The sequence below is a fragment of the Amblyomma maculatum genome, chromosome 3 (assembly GCF_055883805.1).
Source record: "Amblyomma maculatum isolate TAMU_Amacu chromosome 3, ASM5588380v1, whole genome shotgun sequence".
Classification (NCBI taxonomy): domain Eukaryota; kingdom Metazoa; phylum Arthropoda; class Arachnida; order Ixodida; family Ixodidae; genus Amblyomma; species Amblyomma maculatum.
The window spans coordinates 45,577,091-45,601,042 of record NC_139346.1 but is presented as its reverse complement, the minus strand read 5'-3'; the positions used below and the strand labels follow the sequence as shown (position 1 = coordinate 45,601,042).

The following is a 23,952-nucleotide window of genomic DNA, read 5'->3' as shown; positions in this document are numbered from 1 at the left end:
GACCTTAAAAATTACAGACCAATTAGCTTACTGTCTGTTACCTATAAGGTATTTACTAAGGTACTCGCTAATAGAATCAAGACAACCTTAGACTGCAATCAAGCAAAGGATCAAGCAGGTTTCCGAAACGGTACTCTACTATCGATCATATCCATACCATCAACCAGGTGATAGAAAAATCTTCAGAATATAACTAGCCCTTATACATAGCATTCACTGATTACGAAAAAGCATTTGACTGAGTTGAAACCTCGGTGGTGATGCAGGCGTTGCGAAACCAGGGGGTAGACGAGCCGTACGTGAAAGTGCTGGAAGATATATATAATGGCTGCACAATAACCTTAGTTTTGCATAAAGAAAGTAACAAAATTCCCATAAAGAAAGGAGTTAGGCAAGGAGACACAATCTCCCCAGTACTATTCACAGCTTGCTTAGAGGTATTCAGAGACTTGGAATGGGAGCAGGTAGGGATGAGGGTAGATGGAGAATACCTTAGTAATCTGCGATTTGCTGATGACATTTGCCTTGCTAAGCAACTCAGGGAATGAACTACGAATAATGATTGATGACCTAGAGAGGAAAGGTAGAAAGGTAGACTTGAAAATCAATATGCAGAAGACTAGGGTAATGCTCAACAGCCTCGGGAAGGAAAAGCAGTTTACATTAGGTAGCGAAGTACTGGAAGTAGTAGGCGAATATGTCTACTTAGGACAGGTAGTAACCACAGATCCGGACCAGGAAAAGGAAATAACAAGAAGAATAAGATTGGGATGGAGCGCATTTGGCAAGCACTCGCAGGTTAAGACTAGCAGCTTACCGGTATCACTCAAGAGGAAAGTATACAACAGTTGCATCTTACCTGTACTCACCTATAGGGCTGATACGTGGAGGCTAACCAAGAGGGTTCTACTTAAGTTAAGGACAACCCAGAGGGCTATGGAACGAAAAATGGTAGGGGTAACATTAAGAGATAGGAAGTGTGCAGAGTAGTTCAGAGAAATAACTCAAGTTATCGACATTCTAGCGGAAATTCAGAATAAGAAATGGACATGCGCAGGACATGTAGTGCGAAGAGAGGATAACCGATGGTCGCTTACGGTAACAAACTGGATTCTAAGGGAAGGAAAGCATAGCAGAGGGCGGCAGAAAGTTAGGTGTGCGGATGAGGTTAGGAAATTCGCAGGGGTCAAGTAAATAGATCTAGCACAGAACTGGGTTAATTGGAGAAATATGGGAGAGGCCTTCGCCCTGCAGTGGGCGTAGTCAGGCTGATGATGATGATGATGATGAACCATTAATGTACTGCACTAACAATGTATAACATAGGGGCATTTTTGCTTATTGCCTCTAATGAAGCTGCACCATATTTCTGGATGAAACTGGATATCCGGTATCTCATTGCATATGTCCAATAATCATTCATGCAGAAATGTTCACAACAATATTTCACATGCCTCTGTATGAACTTAGCCAAGCCATAGATCACACAGCTTTCTACATCCACAAAACCATATGCTGACTTAACGCTAATTGAACAGCCAACTCAAAGCTTCACTTGTTATGTGGCCCACCGCGGTAGTGAAGTGGTTGGGACTTTGGGATGTTAAACCTCATAAACATAAGCCAAACCATAGCTACAGTGCTTTCTAAGCATAGCTAATGCTTTAAAAAATGTACATCACTGCTAGTGCAACAAGCCCTACTCAGCTGCTGTGCAAGAGCTCCTTTTAGTTCAGGGTCCAGTTCCATGCGACTTCACATGTGGTACTGCATTCTGGATGCTTTGATGCAAGCTGTGAGGCCGCTTCGTCTTTTTGTTGCTAAGGGTTTTCAAAGGTCGACCGGCATGTACTCTGGCTGCGCCTCGCGTTACCCCTTGGCGGCGCCTTGCAATTGCAGTTGGTTGCACCTTGATGGTGCAACCGCGCCGCTGTGAACTTGCTTTGGCTGCAGTAGAAGCAAGATGTATTGCAATTACTTGTGGCTCTGTGCGTGCTCTCTTCAGTAGAGCCAGGTGTCGTGTCATTCAAGGAGAGTCAGGTAAAATGGGTTGTCTCCAGCCAAAGAATGATGTCGCCAGAGCTCCTGTGTGACCTCCTTTAGGACTTCACCGGCATCCTGGGTGAAAGTGAAAATATCCCGGTAACCTGATTTAAAGCTCTGTTGTAATTTTTTCACTGCGCCCCAGCATCACATCCACTTTGCTACCCTTTTTATCCGTTTATCTTGCTTATATGGTTAATCTTAATTGGAGGATCATGTGTTTGGGTTTTTTCATTAACATTTTAATTAACTTGGTAGTGTTAAAGGCTTCATTTGAAAAAAAATCTCGCACCAGTTTTGCCATTATGATTTAAAATTCATTACCATGCCTCTGGAAGCTGTTACTTGGCAGGTGATATGGCATTGCACTGTTCCGGCGTTGGGTTGTATGGCATCACGAGACCACATGACATGGCCTAGTTGACAGGAGCTGTCAACTCCGGCCATTCCTTTGAGATTGGAATTGAACCCTCAAGGAGCCTTGAATTCAACCCAAGTCAGGCGTGCTACCCCTTGGCCACGTAATCATATTCCCATAGCACCCTTAAAGCGGGGCTTTATATCTGTGTCATAAAGATTAATGTATGACTGTAAGCTAATGCTTATGCATGAGACAACAGAGGCACAAATTAAGACATCAGTGATCAAGCGAGTAGCAAATGCATGTATGCAAAGATCAAGGGAAGCTAGAAAATGGAAGCCATAAATGCTGTCACATCAATTCTTTATAGGCAAAGCTTAAATGCCCCAAATATTCTGACGCATTGCGCACAATTGTGCGCATTTATGTGCATTGCACTGTGGAAGATCACAAGGAGTTAAGGCAATTCACCATAGCAAAGTAGAACAACAGTGCACTACGTCAAATTAGAGCACTTGAAGCTTGTGGCAAGCTGGAGAACTTCCTGCAATGAATAGACCTGAATGTTCACATGCTTTGCAGTATTAGCGATGCTAATCTCACAGAAGTTATATACATTAGGTTCATACTCTGTGTGCAGACTAAGTAACGCTAATTATTGGTCTACTATCTCAGCAAATAGAACTGTTTTTTTTGTATTCGCTGAATTATTTCACATGCTCACAAAATGCAGTACTGCAGCACAGCTTGATATGAAGCAAGAAATACTCGTTCTAGTTACAGGGTAAGGTGGATATTACACTTCTATTATTGGTGTTTTTCTTATGATACTGCTGAATTTGGTTTCTTGCTGGAATATGAACTTGGCAATGTGGAGGTTAGTTACTGTGAAGCCAGTTATAGTTTTCAGAGGTTTCAGCTACTTTCGAGTGAAATTTATGTGCGTTAGGGAAATGCATTCAATAGGTCTGAAAGAGATGAAAAAATATATTGTAATGCATAAAGGAAGTGAATGTGCCCCATACCTCTTGGCACTGCTGACTTCTTTGCCCTTCAACAGCAACATGTGATGACTCGATTTCTGCTGTGTCATCAAGTGACATTGTCGCATCTTGTGGCGAGTGCTGTGGCTGGGCAGAATCATCTGGTTTGCCTGTGCTGCTCCCTGGCTGATCCCATGCTAGCTCACGAAAGTCACGAAAAAAGGAAGGGTGCTGGCACTTGTCATCCAGGGCGAGCCATGCCAGCTGGTGGCGGTCTTGGGCACTGACAACAGGAGCATTGGGGAATCATCCCCCATATGTCCTGTGCACTAGCGCTTGATGTTTACAAAACACCCTCTGCTGGCCCGCTCGGCAGGTGCAAGTGCCAACGTCCTGCGACACCTCATACACTTTCTCATTTTCACTACCGCTGGAGACTTGAAATAAGCGGTTGCCAAGGGTGTGTATGTTTGCAGCAGCGTCTTGAGGCATTCTTTCAAGGAGCTTGTCATAGAGCAGATTGTGGCTTGGCACACGATTGTGCGCATGCTTCAACAGCCTCTTCTGTAGGTGGCTCTCCCAGGTGGTTGTAATCAGATCAACAAGGGCAACGACATTAAAGGCTTTATGTCTGCCTAGCACTACATCTTTTAGTGCCCTTATCGAGGCATCGGCAAAGTTATTAGTGTTATGTCCTCTCGTGATGATTTCATTCCGATAAAGGAGCACCCACTCTTCTTTTCGCTCCAAAAAGGCAACAACGCGTGCCACGTAAGCCTTGTTCGACTTCTTCCGAAGTTCTGCCATGGCAGCATTCATTTCTTCGGTTGTTGATGCATACATTATCTGCAAAGGAGGTTGTAAAATGCATGTGGTACACTGTCCAATATTTGCATTATTTAATCACACCAAGGTGGAAGCATTTAGATTGAGTCTCTTTCTCTGCTGTTGTGTACTGAGGTTAGTGTCACCTACTACTTGTGATGCTGCAGGATAAGTAAGGTTTCTGACACTGATCAGTATAATGCTTCAAAATGCTTAGCAACTGCAATTTTCTGTCAACTGTCACCTTACTACAGTTACTTCGAATAGTGCCGTTTCTGTTTACTGTGTTTGCCAGAGTTATTTTTTTCTTTTTTCACTTACAAAGACGTGACCTGTGTGAAGCATTAATAATCATATTCTGCACTTTTAATGATGTCAGAGATTGTGTGGGTCTTTAGGTGCCTTATCTCCAACGTTTGCTGTGCAAACTGCATTATATATATATATATATATATATATATATATATATATATTTTTTTTTTTTTTCAATTCACAGTTTGCACACTTGCTGCCATCCAGATGTTGAATTATGTGGGCACATGTTTTTCCAATGAACAGATTGCTGATCAGCCGTTATTTTGCTTCCTTCCACTAGCACAAGACAATTTCTATAATAGTCAGCATGGCCATATCCTAGAATGCTATGTACTATACTACTGATAACCTTGCCTACAAAACTCATGTTAATTACATAGCATTGAAAGCCGTCAGCATGCTGGCTCTTTGAAATACATTTTCTCACTTTAGTCACACAAAGCAAAACGAGCACTGGAAGCCTCAGTGCACTAGCCAACATTTCAAGAGGACGAAGACAAGTCCTCTTGTCGATGTGCTGCCCAGCATGCTGGTGATTACGCTAAACACTTGTTCATTTTACTGTGTATTCTTCAAGAAACCAATCTCCTAGCCATTTCTGATTTTTATGTCACTTAGAAAAAGAAAAAACAACATGAACCATGAAGAACCCTATCTACAATGTGTTCTTTCCACGGACACGATGCATAATTCAGAAGCTATTTTCCCACATTAATGAACACTCAGCTGTGGCACTGAGAAACACAGTGCAACTATTTAAAACTAAATTTTTCATATGTTAAGGCAACGAACGTGTCAATGTTTGCGATAAGGTGTGCCAAGGGTCCAAGTGACCATGGGGACCTTTTAACACTATTGTGCCATACTATTCAGATGAATTTGTTCCTATTAAGTTTTTATCTCCTTCTGATGCGACCCTGTCATCACACGGCAAATGACATGCTCGTCATTCTCAAATGTACATCCTGCAATGCGCGAAGGGTATTATCAGACATTGCCTATTTAGGATTGTAAGGAGGTTAAGGCAATACAGCTAGGACAAGTTTTGCAATTGCTTTTGCTTTTAAGCTATTGTGAACATGGGTGTAGTCATCTGTGGTGGAACCATGAATGAGAAAAGCTGGTACAAAGCAGGCACGCATGCTGTTGTTTATCAGGGATGCAAGGCTACATGTCGGCCGAGATAAAATTAAAAAGTTAAACACATCCGGCAGATACGTGCTATAAATATGTGAATTTAAATTTTGAACACATACTGCTCAAGAAAAAACAAGACATGAGATGCATTTCGAACACCTGCTGTACTTTGTCCCTGTGCCCTAAAGCGAAAATTGCATTTCTTATTTAATATCTTTTAATTGCACTTCGTAATGGACATTATGTCTGTACTGCCCTGCACAGACTGTCAGACTAGTATTGTACCTTTCCTGGGCCTTTAAAGAAAAAACTGCGTGAGAAAGAAAAAGTCCAACATGTGGTGTGTTGTGTTACATAGGCCTGAACAAAGTGTACCTGAAAATCCTATAGTGCGATGGATAAGATTAAAAACTTTTGATACCGCTTAAAGGGACCATTGACATGAAAGTGCTCCGTGATGTAGCCTTGCATTGCTACCGCAGCACTTACAGGAGTGTTTTTGCTGTGTCTGCTTATCTATTCATGCGCATATTTTTAATACTAATCAGTAGATAACGTGCTAAATGTAGTCAGGCATAATTTGTTTTATTACTGCAAAAAATAAAAGACGCTTATCTTGCGGTGTATATCTGATAGCCACAATGATTCCACAACGATTTGTAGGTGGAACTTACAGAAAAAATTGAGGTGATATTCTCCATGAATTTGGAAACCCAGAACCAAAAGAAATAGCTGTTTAATTGCATTCACCTTCTGAAATGTAGTCATCAAGTCTCCCTTCTCGTCCCTGCTGGTTTAACGGGAAGAATGCAGCCAACGCCATTCGGCCTGACCGACATGAAAATGGCAGAGAAGCTGCTTGCCCTCAGGCCAAAATGTACGCAAGGCAGCCTTTCGGCTGCAGAATTGTCAGACATGATTGCCTGTAGTGCCTGCAGAAAATAAAAAGTAATATTTGTAGCTTTGTTGGTTTAATAAAGAACTGCATCATTTATGCTAAATAGCACAAAGAGTGTTTAACAAGTGAACTGAACCTCCTAGATGCCCCCCATCATGGCTTAATTAAATTAAGTGACTGGTGGGACAAAAACATTACACTCCCTATTTTGCCCCTACAGCAAGGGTGGCAATACAACAAAATGCACGAAAGAAATGTTTCATGGGCACTCTTGTTCTTTTCCGCTGCAATATATATAATTCATGAGACGTGAATGTTTTGAACAATAATTGTTACTTACATGAGTACCTCCAAAGCAAGTTGGGGAGGTTTGCTTCAGAAGACTAAATGCAGCCTTGTAGCTTTCACTGCTCTGCGAGCTATGGAGAAGCACAGCCAATGACATTGCACCAACTGCAGTTACTGCTAGAAAAACTGTTAGGCTGCTCTGTGTCTCATCACACGATGCCGTGAAATCTACAAAAAATGATTTACCCCGCAGCACTCAGTGTTTGAGTTCTTGCCATAACTTGCGTCACCACAAGAGCTGCCCAGCAGGTGCCATCCTCCGTCCTGGTTGTTCTCCCATCGACCCCTGTAAAATGCACAATACAGCTTTACTTATGATGGCATTGAGCAGACGAGGAAAGATATACATTAAGAAGTAGTCGGTTGTCACTGACACACACAAAAGGCAATGAAATATATTCAAAAATTCTTTTAATGTTTTGATATATCGAATCAGAACCAGCACAATCATTTTCTTTATGCAAGATGGCTGCATAAGATAACAGGATGCTTTAGAAAAGATAACAGGAGGCTTAAGAAAAGACAACCATATGTCGCTAATAGGCTCAGCTGCTTCACATTTGCATGCTCGTGGGTTTAATGCTATGTTAAGAGCCAGAAGGGAGGCAGAAATGCCACTGAGCAGAGTAATGTTGCTCTGTTCTGACGGTAAACTTTGATGTTACCGATAATGAAAATCAGACTGTAGGCCAGCCTTGTTCTGGCATTGTAGGAGTAAATCTGGACGGTGCAGTTTTATTGGATACCACACAGCTTTAGCGATGCAGACCAGAGGAGGCGGGGCAATAAGCTGGTTTATACATGTATGTGACTTTTCGTCATGCTATATGTTTACCGAAAGCTGCCACTGCGGCTTGATTGAATATACTCATAAGTACTCAAGTTAAGGAAAACTAAAGGGAAAGGAACAGTATTCACTACATAGCAACGAGGTTACCCCTGCGATAGCATGGCATACCGCTATGTTTAGTGATGATTCTTGTGAAGAAAATATATATGAAATACCCTACCATAAAAATGAAAGTAATCACATACACAGAAATATATGCGAAAACAGAAGGGAAGAATGAAAAAGCTTTTGAAGTCCAGTAGTTTTCTGAGCCACACTAATTCCATAAAAAAGAAATACACGTGCTCCCATCTAACACAACTTACCTTTCTCAAGATACTGTGGTGCGTTCTCAACTAGCTTGCTGATTGGGTCCACAGCATTGCCGAATTGCTGGTCTCGCCACAGACTGAAGCAGTAGCACACAGTGCTTGCACTTGGATTAAATGCTCCATTTGCAAGCTTTTCGGCTGCGCCATCCTCTGACTCAAGCTTCTGTTGGTGTACTGTCATGGCCTGTGCTGCTGTGAAGCCATCTTGAAAGTAGCTGTGAAATGTGGCTCGCGTGTCCGATGTGGTGCGCAAGAGGCGCAGTCCATCGGCACATTTAGGAGCGTGATTATGGTCATCTTTGACCTTCACTATGCCATGTAAGGGTCTCTTCCTTTTCAAGTATGGATCGCGGAGCCTTGTGTCTCTTATGGTTTTTTATCTTATAGTCCACAAAAGCCAGACAGTTGGTGGCTGTATGGCCAGCAGTCTTGTTTTTATTGCTTTGCTGGCACTTCCACCTCTTATGAAATGTGATCCTGTAAAAAAAAAAGTGCAAATTTATTTATTCCTGCGGTTAACAAAATTTCTTGCTTTATACGATTTAATTTTATAGAAATACTAATAATAATGATGTAAATAATGCGCGTTTCTTTGCACGACATTGCTGCTATGTGGTGAAGCCAGCCTATCAGGAGATGTATTGATATTTAGGATCATTTGCTGTTCATAATTGCGTAGTCCTTTTATGACAGACGTAACATTTTGGACGCTGTGACCTTGACGCACAACTAATTTATGTACGTCAAGCAAGATACGGCAGCTTCAGCGCCGCGTGGTCGCTTTTCTATAGGACAGGTGACCGCGAGCAATCCGCATAAATAAAGATGCTTAAATTGAATTTGGTTGCGGCTACGGGACTAACAAAACTATACTAAAAATACGAAGTGGAGTCGTGCTCTCCTTATAGCTACACTCTTCTTTTGTGGGAGTCCAAACACGCATAGAGGACAAAAAAAAATCTTAAACGATCGCAATAAAACACATCAGCTGGATCTGTGAACGCGAGATAATGCCAGCTAGTTCTGCAACAGTAATGCAGTTAGGAAAATAACTTTTATTTTCAACGCACTGTTAGCATATTGAATGACTTTTCCACACAACAGCTAATGTAGATCACAATGGGGATCTAGATTGGGGATCTACGCTGCTTTCGTACTTAGCGCTTATACTGTTGTGACGAATGCGTATCCGATATTGAAGAATGGCATCCCATGTAACATAACTACATACACGTAAAGAAACAAAATTTGTGTATTAAATATGTATGTTAATAACCTTTATTGAAGCGCTGCTGACGCTTGGGATTGCGTGTAATAATTAAGACGCGGCAGTTGTTGCGCTGGAGCACGCCGAAAAAAATTTCCGGCCGAACCGTTTTTTTCTTCGGTTTCGCGCAAGCATGAGATATTGAGATGCAACTTTTGTTGTTTGGTATGCTTTCGTGGGGTGCTTACCTATTCTATCAGAATTATTCATTAATCCTTGCCGTCTTCAGCGACGGCGAGCGAAAACTGCCAGCTGTGTTGGTGATAACTATCATCATCATCATGAGTTATAGCTTTAGTTTTGCTTTTCCGTCGCTGCAGACGACAAGGATTTCATGATTAGTTCCGATACAATCAGGTGGGTACCCCTCCGAAACATAGAAAAAAGAACGCAACTAACCACTAAATGAAACCCCTGTGGAGAATTGCAACCCGAGAAATCGAACGGTTAATCCGAGAGCTCATTTTTCTTTTTTTCCTAGGTGCGTGCTCCGATCGAGTGATGCACACTTCATCGATGCGCGGCCGCTTTCAGAAGTGCTGTGAAGATTACAAATTCACATTTTGTTCTCCTCGTTTTCTTCAATGGAAAGTCTCGGAGCTCGCATAGAGAACAAAAAGGACAAAAAAAATATGTCCGATATTGCAGTGTCTGTAAAGCGATCCATGAATTCATATGTATATTGTAATAAATTTACAGAATAAATATAAATAAAGCGCCATACTAAGTACGCAGGTAATAACAAATTTTCCATACCTTTTAGGATTGAGAACTTCCCAGTCGACGATCCACGACGTTCTCGATGCGACACCGTAACTAGTTAGCCACACGTATGCCTCCCCGTCGGTATTTAACGCAACACGGTAACATTTCACATTCTGATCGCTGTTGTGATGGTCCAACTCGCATTCGAACGGCAGCGACGGTGTTGCCATAGTTCACGGCCGGATCAGGTTACCGTAAAAGAAGTCGAAGGCAGCCGAATAAAGCGGTGCGCGGAGAGGAACATGAAAGGTGCGCTTCTCGACAGCAAATGCGCGTTAGAACGGTCCGGTCACTTGTTTTGTGCTGCACATACGCAGCACATGGACCATATGCGTGTTTTGCTATTCAAGAAAAGAGACAGTCGGTACCGTGTTTGGCCGTGTGCAAGAAGGCGCGCGCACGTTCGGCCGCCGGCGCTTCGACGCACGCGCCTGCAGGCACGAGCACATCAGCTGGTGGCGGCTTTTCGTTTTCACGCATAAGCAGACGGCATGCCAAAAGCGAGCGCCGCGAGTACTACATCGCTGGCCACCGTCGCCGTCAAAGGGGGCTACAGGTTTAAAAAAAAGAAAGAAAAAAAAAGGAGGAAAAGAAAAACTTCCGTGGGATGGGAGAAGCACAGGTTGTATTTGCAGATGCGCGCTAAGGCGATATTCACCAGCCACCGCTTGGCTGCCTGGTTTGCCGTTTTATTTTGCTACGTGGGTCGGAACGATATCTCTACATACTATATAGTACGTGGTTGAAAATGAGCTATAGAGATGTAGCTCATCTCACCGCGAAATACGCGACAGAAAATGGGCGAGCAAGATATGGCTCCCCATCGCGTGCCTAATTAGTTAATTGTATAAGGCTTTCGGACTATTGAAAATTTAGGCGTACTTAAAAATACATTTTTGATGTACGTGCGGACGGAAATTGCTGTAAAAAGTGCGAGAAAAATCTCGCAGTAAGGGCTCTTGTACATTTCAGTTTTAGGGAAATGCGCTGCTCAGATGTGTATGCATATATAATATAGCGTCGATTGTACGGCGTCATATGTTGGACACGAGATTTATTTATTCGGTTCGATCGGTTCTTCGCCACGTACTTGTAGTTCGGCTTTTTTATATATGTTAACTGACCGCAAAACCATGAAAAGAAGGCTATATACGGCTCGCCGATCCGTGCTGCAGACGACGCCGGTTTCGAAATCTGATGTAATTAGGCAATTATATATAATCCAAGCAGCACGATATTAAAAGCGACAGAATGAATAACCAATTTTACGGTTTGCGTTATACACAAGCCAAAATTGAATACTTGGTTGCATTCTTCGCTACTGCAACACATTAACGTGTCAGTAAACCGGGTTTGTTTTAGAGGTTGTTTTGCATTTCTCAGTTATTGTGGACTCGTCTTGTGTGTGTGTGTGTGTGTGTGTGTGTGTGTGTGTGTGTGTGTGTGTGTGTGTGTGTGTGTGTGTGTGTGTGTGTGTGTGTGTGTGTGTGTGTGTGTGTGTGTGTGTGTGTGTGTGTGTGTGTGTGTGTGTGTGTGTGTGTGTGTGTGTGTGTGTGTGTGTGTGTGTGTGTGTGTGTGTGTGTGTGTGTGTGTGTGTGTGTGTGTGTGTGTGTGTGTGTGTGTGTGTGTGTGTGTGTGTGTGTGTGTGTGTGTGTGTGTGTGTGTGTGTGTGTGTGTGTGTGTGTGTGTGTGTGTGTGTGTGTGTGTGTGTGTGTGTGTGTGTGTGTGTGTGTGTGTGTGTGTGTGTGTGTGTGTGTGTGTGTGTGTGCGTGTGTGTGTGCGTGCGTGTGTGTGTGTGTGTGTGTGTGCGTGTGTGTGTGTGTGTGTGCGTGTGTGTGTGTGTGTGTGTGTGTGTGTGTGCGTGTGTGTGCGTGTGTGTGTTGTTGTGCCTGGCCAAAGCCGCCCAGAAATTCAGCCGGACGCCAAACTTCTTCGGCTAACGCCTCCTTCACAAAACGCGGATACTTCTCTGCAAAGCTCCAATGCACTGGAGGCGAGCCGTACCAAAGGGAGAGAAGCGACGTGTTTCAACACGAGCTGAATGTCCAGACAGCACGGCGCGCCGTGGCCCTGACGGTGAACCCCTTCTCGCCCCGCGGCATATTTGAAGCGAGAGCGCAGCAAGCTCTCCCATTGGCCCTGCGAAAGTGCTGCCGTCGGATTGGACCATTTTGAGCGTCAACGGTTCTCGGAAACGGAGTCTCAAGTGCTTCCGTTCGAGACTCCGAGTGTGAGTTCGTCACTAGCGTCCATCGGGAGCAGTTCGCCTCCTGACAGTGCGGACGCGGCGGAATCTCCCCGGCCGTCGCTGCGCGAGAACAGTCGCGTACGGCTATGTTAGCTTTCGGCCCCAGAGCCGATCTTGTTGTGTAAATACATGTAAATAGTGTATAAAGCCTTTTCTTCATCTCACCAACGCCGACTCGGATTCATCGCTACCGCCCAGGGAGCTGACAGCCCTCGTTCACGAAACGGGTGACGAGCGCTGCGTTACCAACTCCTTGGCACAACCCTGTTGACGGTGGGATCCACTGGGCACAACATTGGTGGCAGCGGTGGGATCGACCGGCGTCAGGCACCTCGGCGCGGTGAGTACCTGAAGTTTCCCTCAAACGCCAGACTTCTCTAACACACAGGGTAGCTTAGAGAAAGGCTGAGCGTAGCATTGTGTTAACCTTGCGTGTTTCAAGCCTACAGGAAGTGTTTTGAAAACCAGGGGATGCTGAGAAGGGAATCAGTTTGAGAAAGGCTTGCGCATCTCTTGCTAGGAGCGAGATAGCGAACGTATAGTACACTATTCTAAAAAGGCAAACAACAAGAGGCCGGTGTAAAGGATGGAGAGTTACAAGGTCAGAGAACTTCTCCAAATTTGTGATGAGTTGGGCATTGATTTGGGCTCAACAAAAAGAAAAAAGGAAATTCTTGAGATCATGCAGGCAGAGGAAGTGACGGTTGAGGAAGCCGCAGAGGCCTGGGATGATATTCAAGAGAGAAAAGAGAAGGAACGTCGCGAGAAAGAGTATCGCGAACGTAGGGAACGTCACGAGAAAGAGGACGCCCGTGTATGGCAACTGATGCAGCTGGAGGTTTCAACACATAGAATGAGCGTGGAAAAGATTAAAGCTTTTAATGCCATTCATTGTGACGGTTCAATACCGCGAGACTGTCCACCACCGTTCCTCATTGCCGAGGATATGGCAATGTATTTGGCAGACTTCGAGAATGTCTGCAGAAGTAAACGCTTCGAGCGAGATAGTTGGGCGCTGAAGTTGGTAGCTCTTCTCTTCGCTGAAGCGTCGGAAGAAATCAAGCGATTGGTTGGCGACCGCTTGAAAAATTACGATGAACTAAAAGAGTCATTGCTGATACGATATCAGATAACGCCTCAGGATCTTCGGAAGAGATATGAGAGCGAGAAACATTGTAACAAGGCATACTTTGATTTGGCCTATCAGTTGAAAGCCGCTGTAAGCGAATGGCTAGAAAGTCAGGAAGTCTCGGAGCAAATTGTGCTTGCACCAGAGAATGAGACACAACTTGGGGAAGCGGCCGAGCAAAGCGATAGCAGCAGCGAGTCGATCGAGCCTCGAACAGAAGTTTCTAGGGTTACCTTGGTCGAGCCACTGGCAGCTGAGACGGTTGGAGCCGACTCCATCGGCGAGAAATCCGCAGTGACACCGTTCTGCACGCCACCTCACGTTGCTGTAAGCAATCCGATTCCACCAATCGAGAGTGGCGACCTGGCAGTAAATCAGCCGCCTGACAACTCAGAAGCAGCAGTTGTACAGCATGGCGGAGATGTAGTCAGGCTAGTAGACGACACATTGGCGATTTCCTCAGAAGCAGCAGTTGTACAGCGTGGCGGAGATGTAGTCAGGCTAGGAGACGACAAATTGGCAATTTTCGATGTCAGAGTCGACGTAGATCATGACACACAGAAAAACGAAGTTGCGCTCATGGAAATCCGCCTTTTGCGCGAGTTTTCTGCGCATGCGCGAAGCCCCAGCGGCGACTGATGAAAACACATTGAGAGGCGTCGACGGCGCTTCTGGTCGCCGCACTCATAGCCAACGCACGGGGGCTGGAGGCGCGGTACGTTCACAGCCTCGGTAAAACGATGCCAACCACCTGTGCCGCTTACGGCTGCCACTCTCGAGGCGTGCCGGGATGCAAGACGCGTTTTGTTAGGTTTCCTTCGGCGAGCCGCGACCTGCAACGGCGTGAAGCTTGGATTAGGGCAACCAAGCGTCAAGACGTGAATGGGCGACCTTGGCAGCCGACTGCGTGCTCTCGACTGTGCGAAAAACACTTCGTTACAGGTATGCATGCATCTAAAGGAAATGTGCATGATGAAAAGTATCTACTGGAGTTTGCACCAAGCCTGTAACCCACCAGTGATAGCCGCAATGAGCACTTGTTCGGCGCGTCTGATGGCGATGTATTTTGTCGTTTGTTTTCTTTATGTGCGAAGGGGCCGGGTATCGCAGATATCACAGGTGGCTGTGTGCGCTTGACCGTAATATTTAGCATGTTTTATCGCGACTGCCGCCTGACTAAAAAGAAGAAAAAAAGGGTGTTTGTTGTGATGCACCGCCGTTAGCGAGCCGAGTGGTTGAGCTGGTCATGACGCTCGCGAACGGCAGTGCATTAAAACGCCGTATTTTTTTTTTCTTGTTAGTGAGGTGGCAGTCACGATAAAACATGCTAAATATTACGGCCTAGCGCACACAGCCGCCTGTGATATCTAAGCTACCTAGCCGTTTCGCACATAAAGATAAGAAGGGACAAAATACATCGCCTTCAGGCCCCGGTGCAACTGAAGCAATCACGCACCGAAGAAATCCTCATTGCAGCTATCACTGGTGCGCTACAGCCTGGGTGAAAACTCCAGTAGGTACTTTTCATCATGCCTATTTCGCTTAGATGCATACATACCTGTAGTATCTGTGTTTTTGCCGCTCGGAGCATATGACGCACTTGACACTTGCACGACGCACAGTATTTTTTTTTAATTAAAGGCTCGCCTTCGTGCACGCCAAAGCATCCGGATTTTGTTCCTTTGGTGTACGAATTATCAGATGCACTTCGTTAGGGAGCTTGATAATCGTAGTCTTCGTCCAACCGTTTGCAACGTCAAGGAAACCGCCCGGCACAATAAATGAGTCTCCTGGAGAGTTCATGCTCGTTCACTTGCAGAGTGGATCGCTCTGGACGTAGAACAGGGTTGGTTCCTGACCGAGATGCGCATCAGATATGTAGGAGATTCACATGTGTCACCAAGTTGTCGATTCCGCAGAAATCGCGGCGGAGGCAGAAATGAACGTTGGAGATCCTTTCACAACAGAATGACCATTCTCTGCGCACCGAGAAACTTTTCACCACTGCGACCACATCCGTTCTGACTCCTGAGGCCAGAAACCGGCAACAGCTCTGAATCATCCATTGCCAGAAAAATGCTGCGCGTTTCCTGCAGGTGTGCATTCCGGCCGGGACAATGCCCTTTTCACGGGGTGTGTATATGTGACTCTCTGCCGAACTTCGTGGATGAAATCCTATAGCTGCACGGTTGTAGATGACGCGAGGAGGAAGCGACGCCCATTGCACCATGCCGGCGCCGCGGAGACCGCATTGTGCTCGGTAACTCAAGACACCCCGCGCATATGCGCCGCTCAAAGTCACAGGAGACGATTCCACCTAGCTCTGCAGCATCAACAAACCCCTGGCTGCTTTGCCCTTTGAGACCCCTCTCTCTCTCTCTGCCCCCACGCTCTCCTGTCTGCCGAAAACCTGCACGCTGAGAGCGTCTCATTCTGTCACGTCGAACACGGCCCGCGCTACACGCTCTTACAATACGAAGATAGTATATGCGTACGTGCGTTATGAGTGGATTGTGAAAACGCTCTACCTTCCCCCATACTGCGTGAACATGATATGCTGCAATCACTGTCACTACTTTCCGCTACGAGACCAAAAAAGGGGGGAAGCTTTCGCTTTCTACCAGCGTTGGCGTGGCCATTTCGTATGGTGTGCTCTCGCGTCGTCTGCTACACTGCCGCTCAATGTGTTTCCCGCCCGCTCCCGCATGATGGCGCCACATCCTCGCGCAAAAGGCGGATTGCGCAGCTCACAAGTGTTGAACAGCTAAGGCAAACCCACGACGCGGACGCTGTCGAGAACCACACCTGTGAAGTCGACAGCGAGCGACTAGATAGGAGCCATGAATCTTCCTGTCCTGACGCGCTCAATTGTATTGGCGAAAACAACCTTGGTGAGAACATGGACCTCACGCGATCCGAAGCGCCGCAGCTGTCGGACGAACGTGATCGTGCGCCGGTTAGCGCTGAGCAATGCAGCACACTGGCAGATCAGTGCAACTTGAGTGGCGAGCCTGCAGACGATATGCCTAGCTCGGGGGCTGGCGTGAGCGATCCTTGTCCTTGTTCGGACGCGACTGGCAGTGAGTCATGCGCTGCTGGCCGCGAAGCAGGCGCGGCGCCGCACTCCGACTGCTCCGACTATGCCGGCGCCATACTAGCTCCAGTTACCGGCAGCTTGAAAGAGCTGGTACTAAGAGAAAGAAAGCAAACATTCAAGTGCAGCCGCCGAAACGAGCGGAAAGGCAGGTGCATGAAAGAATGCTGTCACCGAAAGGTGAGAAAACGCAAACGATCGCGAAAGGAAAAGAAGCGGCGATCCCAGCGGCACAAATGCACCCGCGCTGAGAAAATGCGCGATTGGCGCGCAAAGCGTAAGGAACGAGATAGATCGTTCAACAAAGCGAGTAACTTGTGCTCGTCTGTTCTTTCACACACGAAGTGGAAAGAAAGGTCTCGTAGAGAAATGGACAGCCGAGGCTGTAGTGGAGGAAGGAGAGCCAAACCGCCCAAATACTGCTACGCATTATGCCGCTTGCGGAAAAGAGCAGCACAATGCGAACTCGGATGCTTTGAGTCATGCACTCGAGACATAGCTACCTTCGACGAGCCTTTCGTCGCTAACGGTGACTTTGTAGGCAGATCGGGGCAAAATTGAATGACCTCCTTACTTCCTCAGTTTGGTCTACGGTCCAAGTGATTTCAAGGAGACTCTTTTCCATTACTGATTGATAATTTTCCTTGCTACTTAATGTATCTTTAATATGCAAAATTGTTGTTTGAACCTTGTGTACTGCATCCTATACACTTGTCTCTTGTTGTAGTGGGAGCAAAAAGGGGACAACAATTTAGCTAATTGAATTTGAAATTTTGCCTTGTCTGGTGTTTGACGGGTGACCGAGGGTACTTGCTTGTGTTGGGTGTTGCCTGTTGTCGGTCGGTTTTGCAAGCCGCAGAACAGTCTACCGTTACCAGTGGCGAGTGGCAAGGGCATCGGAGCGACCCGAGCGAAGTTGATCGGCGTGCCCCGGCAACCAGGCTGTCGGCAGAGATCCTGACCTGGCGAGTGGAACCCGAGGCACGTGAGGCTACCTGGCGCCCGGACACTGTACGTGAGCTTGGAGGAACCTGGAGAACGAGCGCGCCCGGCATCCGAGCCACATGCGAGCAGCTCGTCTTCCCGGCGCATTGTCTGATGGCGGGGGTGCTGTTGTGCCTGGCCAAAGCCGCCCAGAAATTCAGCCGGACGCCAAACTTCTTCGGCTAACGCCTCCTTCACAAAACGTGGACACTTCTCTGCAAAGCTCCAATGCACTGGAGGCGAGCCGTACCAAAGGGAGAGAAGCGACGTGTTTCAACACGAGCTGAATGTCCAGACAGCACGGCGCGCCGTGGCCCTGACGGTGAACCCCTTCTCGCCCCGCGGCATATTTGAAGCGAGAGCGCAGCAAGCTCTCCCATTGGCCCTGCGAAAGTGCTGCCGTCGGATTGGACCATTTTGAGCGTCAACGGTTCTCGGAAACGGAGTCTCAAGTGCTTCCGTTCGAGACTCCGAGTGTGAGTTCGTCACTAGCGTCCATCGGGAGCAGTTCGCCTCCTGACAGTGCGGACGCGGCGGAATCTCCCCGGCCGTCGCTGCGCGAGAACAGTCGCGTACGGCTATGTTAGCTTTCGGCCCCAGAGCCGATCTTGTTGTGTAAATACATGTAAATAGTGTATAAAGCCTTTTCTTCATCTCACCAACGCCGACTCGGATTCATCGCTACCGCCCAGGGAGCTGACAGCCCTCGTTCACGAAACGGGTGACGAGCGCTGCGTTACCAACTCCTTGGCACAACCCTGTTGACGGTGGGATCCACTGGGCACAACAGTGTGTATATATATATTATAAAGTTCAGAGAGTCACATTGAAAATCTTAAAACATTTATTTCGACGTTGTGGTTGTCCTTTTTCAAAAAGCGCTCAGGCGCCCTGTTAAAGGTTTGGCAATGACAGCGACAGAAGACTGCAGAATGTGGAAAATTCATGAGAGGGGCGGAAAAAGAAACGAGAAGACGTAGGGGCATTTCGCCGCCACGCGAACACACACAAGGGGCAAACAACACAAAAAAGGGGATCCGCACGCAAAAAAATAAAAAATAAAAAAAGAGGGGGGGGGGGGGGGGGGGGGGGGGCAAACGAGAAAGCAACAACCAGTGTACGTGCGTGGCCAACAACCCAAGAGGGTGCACGCATGTGCCCTGAGTGCGGAGGAGCGAGGCGCCTTTGAAGCAAAAAGACACGTGTACCATAATGCAAGTAAAGCAGGTAAAATGATGTTCAGTGCGCGAGCGAAAAAGAAACCCAGGAAGTAAAACGGAGGAGAACAATTAGGAAGGAAGGAAAAATATAACTAAAGTGGTAGGGATAAATGAACGTAGCATTGTAAACGCAGTCTATACAACTTTATCAAAGAAAACACGTCATATAATGGGTTAAATTAAGGTATCTGAAACGCTACATGAAAGCACCACATTTCCTTAAATAGGAATGGCCCAAGGTCAACGTGCTCGTGCAAGTTGTCACTGTATAAACATATATTAGAACAAAGCAGTGTTCAGCGTCAATAAAAAAAATTCTATAATGAGCACCTTAAGCACATAGCCTCCAGAAACAATGATCGCATAATCACAATGAATTGCAGTTGGTAGCGTTGGAATTCACGTGGAAGGCAGGAGAGCTTGCCGGCACTCTCATTGATGCCAGCGTGTTGAATTTGCATATTAAGTACGACTAGCAAGCTTCCCTGTCATATTGGAAACCTGACTGTAGGCGCGTCACCTTGAATGAGTCAAACGAATGCACTTTTGTGCTTACATATGTCTCGAGATCAGAAAACTTGGCAGTGATATCGCATATGTACCCGGTGGCTATTTATTCTTAATCGGAAAGGCGTTTCTGTTTGCCCAATCTATTGCTCATGGCACACGCCGCACTCGGAAAGGTAGACCACATTACTCTTGTCACAGTTGGTCTCCCCTTATTTTATACGGTGGACATATATATCCACCAACGCGTAGGCAAGCAACCGGCACGGTCTTCCGAAGTGAAAGCTAAGACCAGATGGAAACATAACATTAGGAAGTATGAAAAAACGCCCCCGCTCGAAGACACCGCGCGGGTATTGTCTGAAACTTGCAGGGACCATGTGTAGAAACGCCGGTTGCAAGCGTGCATGCATAGCGGTGTCCACAAAGCTGTTTTTTTTTCTTTGCTCGGCAACAAACGATGCGCCGTGCATTGCTACACAGCATCGAAAAAAAAAAAAGAAATTGGAAATGCGCTGCCGAAATGAAAAGCAGGAGCAAACCCAGACCGCCAAACACAGCATTCAATGGAGCCGCTTCGTTCTAATTTTTCTTCTGCGGCGTCTCCCCCTAGATGGCCCCGGTGATGCTGAAACGCTAGCACGGGCCGGTCTCGAGGAAGAGCGCGCGCTGAGAAGCGCTCTCTCCCTCGAGACCGGCCATGGCTAGGTGAACATGGGGTTGCCGCCCGGAGCTGGTAACAGCCAGCCAGCGGCGTCTTCACGCCCTCTATTTTCCGGTTTCCCGCTCGCGTCGCATCCGTTCGTTGGGATCAGATATACGCGAACCGGACGTGATATTCGGAGGTCGTGGGTTCGGTCCCCACCATCGGCGCCTTGTTTTTTCTTCTACTTTGTGTTTAATTATCTTTCCCCAAAGCAGATTACATTACTCATTTCTGTGATTATCCAAGTAAAAATAAAAAAAAAGACAAAACATAATCCCCAATGCTTTCCTCGGCCTCGCCGATTGTTTGATTCTTTCCTTCAGGTATCATAACGAGCACCCTCATTTCCCCTTCATTTATCTGCTTGTAGCTTACGAGGGTCTCGGTTCTGGCAGTCTTCAGCCATAGGTAGCGTAACAGGGTTCTAGCATAGCTTTCGCCCTCGCTCTTGATCACGTTCTACGTGATGCTGGCGGTAACACAGGACGTTCCAGTCCGCCGCTATGGTTGAGGGTGGCGCTGGTGAACACTCTCAAGGTTAGTATACAGACAACATTAATACCCGAGAAAGCAGTAGGGGGATAGCGGCCGACGTAGCTCAGTTGGAAGAGCACCGGACGCGATATTCGGATGTCGTGGGTTCGGCCCCCACCATCGGCGCGTTGTTTTTTCTTCTACTTTGTGTTTAATTATCTTAAAGTGATCACGAAAAGAATCCAGTCGCACCTGGAAAACGAACAATGGTACCCGGAAAGCTTGTACGGGTTCAGAGCCAACCTCTCTACGCAAGACGTGCTGCTCCAACTCAAGGAGGAAGTGCTCGAGGCGATGCCGAAGGCGGGCGAAAACGTCGTCGTGGCCCTCGACATAAAGGGAGGTTTCGACAACGTAAGCCACGCGTCCATCATGGAAGGCATCAACAACACCAACTTCGGGAGGAGAACGCACGATTACGTCAGAGCTTTCCTGAGCGACAGAACGGCGACCGTGGGGCTGGGCGAGCTGAGAAGCGACATCTTCCCCACGCCGTGCAAAGGCACACCCCAAGGACCCGTCATATCGCCCGTCCTCTTCAACGTGGCAATGCTTGGACTTGCAAGACGGCTCAAGGAGATCCAGGGCATCCAACACGCGATGTACGCCGATGACATCACGATATGGGTCACCCAAGGATCACTCGGGGAGAAGCAAGAAAAACTACAGGAAGCGGCAACTTGCGTAGAAACTTACACCAGAGAGAGGGGCCTAAGATGCTCGACGGAGAAGTCGGAACTCCTCAGGGTCGGCAAGCATCCCACCCAAGCGACACTGGAGGTCGTTCTCGAGGGACAGAACATCCCGGAAAAAAACATGATAAAGATCCTAGGCATGTGGTTGCAAGGAAGCCGGAAATGCAGCCACACCATCAGCCTGCTGAGTAAGGCGGCAGAGCAGGTGGGCCGTATGATCAACAGAGTCTCCCAAAAGAGATATGGAATGAGAGAAGAAGACACTCTCAAGCTAGTTAACAGCCTAATTGTCAGCCGAGTCACGTACTCCCTGCCGTACCACGCGACGACCAAGGCGGAAAGAGAACAAGCCGACATCATTCTCAGGAAGGCGTACAGGACTGCTCTGCACCTACCCAAGCACACGTCGAACGAAAAGTTGCTCCAGCTAGGCATCAGCAACACCTTCAGCGAGCTCGCCGAAGCTCTGCTGGGAACGCAAATCACGAGACACAGAGGCACCCCCACCGGGACGAGCGCTCCTAAGAAGGTTGGGTCGGGACACGAGCGGACTGGTAGATAGATACGCGGACGTACCGGACCACCTTAGGAAAACCATTAACGTGGGACCATTGCCGAAAAACATGGACCCCAATCTTCACGAAAACAGACGAAAAGCGAGGGCCGAGTACGTTGAGAGAACGCTAGCCCAGTTAGACAACACCGTATGCACGGACGCTGCCGTATATCCGCGCGAGAGAGAACGCGTAGCGGTAGTGGTAAACAAGGAAGGAAACATGATCACGTGTGCCACGGCAAAGGTCGCCGGCACAGCGGAGGCCGAAGAAATTGCCGTTGCGCTGGCGGCAACAGAAGGCTACAGAACGGGCCGATCTCTCAACATACTGACGGACTCGAAGGAGACGTGCAGGAACTACACGAGGGGCAGGATCAACAGAACAGCCCTTAAAATACTCAGCGCGGTAACCTCCGCCGAGGAGAAACCCAGGCATAACCTAACCTGGATCCCGGGCCAAAGGGGCATAGGGGGGAACGAAAGGGCAGACAGCCTAGCTCGAGATAACGCATTCCGAGCAGGGCAGTCAAATGCTCCGGAGCTCCGCCTACAGGCTTGAGAGGGGGGACACGCAGAGATCTTGCACTTGCATAGGGGAGCTAGAGTTAGATATCCACCAACACACAAAGCCCTAACAAAGGAGGAAGCGACCGGCTGGCGCAGATTATAGACCAACTCCTTTCCTAACCTACTCATACTTAATAAAATGTTCCCGACACAATACAGAGCCACCTGCCCTTGATGCGATGCCACACCTACACTTTATCATATCACGTGGGAATGCGAACGCAACAAAGCATTCCACCAACATGAAGACCCGAGTGCGAAGCAATGGGAGTGTCGGCTCGCCAGCGGCGAGCTCGCGACCCAAAGGGCCTTAGTGCAGCACGCGACTGATGCAGCACGACTCAGTGGTGCCTTGGAATCGGGGCCCACCCTTGCTGACGAGAAGCCTCAAGTCGCCAGCGCCATAGAAGACGATGGAGACTTCACAACCGCGAAACCCTTGAAATATCCAATAAAGTTTTCACTCACTCACTCCCCTAAGCAGATTACATTACTCATTTCTGTGATTATCAAAGCAAAAATTAAAAAAAAAAGAAATAAAACATAATCCCCAATGCTTTCCTCAGCCTCGCCGACAGTTTTATATATATATATATATATATATATATATATATATATATATATATATATATATATATATATATATATATATATATATATATTGGCGATATCAAACACTTTCAAGGCAACTGATTAAAAGTAGTATATGCAAAGAGTCACAATGGAGAACTTAAAACATTTATTTCGACGTTTAGGTCGCAGCACGACCTTTTAGAAGAAAATCTTGAAAAAGCTTGTGCTACCACCGAACCGTCGAAATAAATGGTTTAAGTTTTTCAATGTGACTCTGAATATATATATATATATATAAGGGGAAATGAGGAGCTCGCTACGGTACAATTTCGCTCCTTCAAATTATGTATATATATATATATATATATATATATAAAGGGGAAATGAGGGTGCTCGTTATAATACATGAAGGAAAGAAGCCAACAGTCGGCGAGGCCTAGGAAAGCGTTGGGGATAGTACTTTGTCTTTTTTTAATGTTTATTTGGATAATCACAGAGATGAGTTATGTCATCTGTTTAGGGGAAAGATAATTCAACACAAAGTAGAAGAAAAAACAATGTGCCGATGGTGGGAACGGAACCCACGACCTCCGAATAACGCGTCCGGTGCTCTTCCAACTGAGCTACATCGGCCGCTGTCCCCCCTGCTACTTTCTTGGGTATTTATGTTGTCTGTATACGAACCTTGAGAGTGTTCACCAGCGCCACCCTCAGCCAAGGCGGCGGACGTGGAACGTCCTTTGTTACCGCCAGCGTCACGTAGAACGTGATCAAGAGCAAGGGCGAAAGCTGTGCTAGAACCCTCTTATGCTACCTATGACTTCAAGACTGCCAGAACCGAGACCCCCGTAAGCTACAAGCAGATCAATTAAGAAGAAATGAGGGTGCTCGTTATAATACATGAAGGGAAGAAGCCAACAGTCGGCGAGGCCAAGGAAAGCATTGGGGATGGTACTTTATGTCTTTTTTTTAATGTTTACTTGGATAATCACAAAGATTAGTAATATAATCTGTTTAGGGGAAAGATAATTAAACA

At 46.8% G+C, this 23,952-nt stretch overlaps 1 pseudogene; it reads right to left on the bottom strand.

The window, feature by feature from the left end:
• Positions 1-1,310: 1,310 nt before the first annotated feature.
• On the bottom strand, positions 1,311-7,128 carry LOC146194678 (uncharacterized; annotated as a pseudogene).
• Between the last annotated feature and the right edge of the window lie 16,824 nt (positions 7,129-23,952).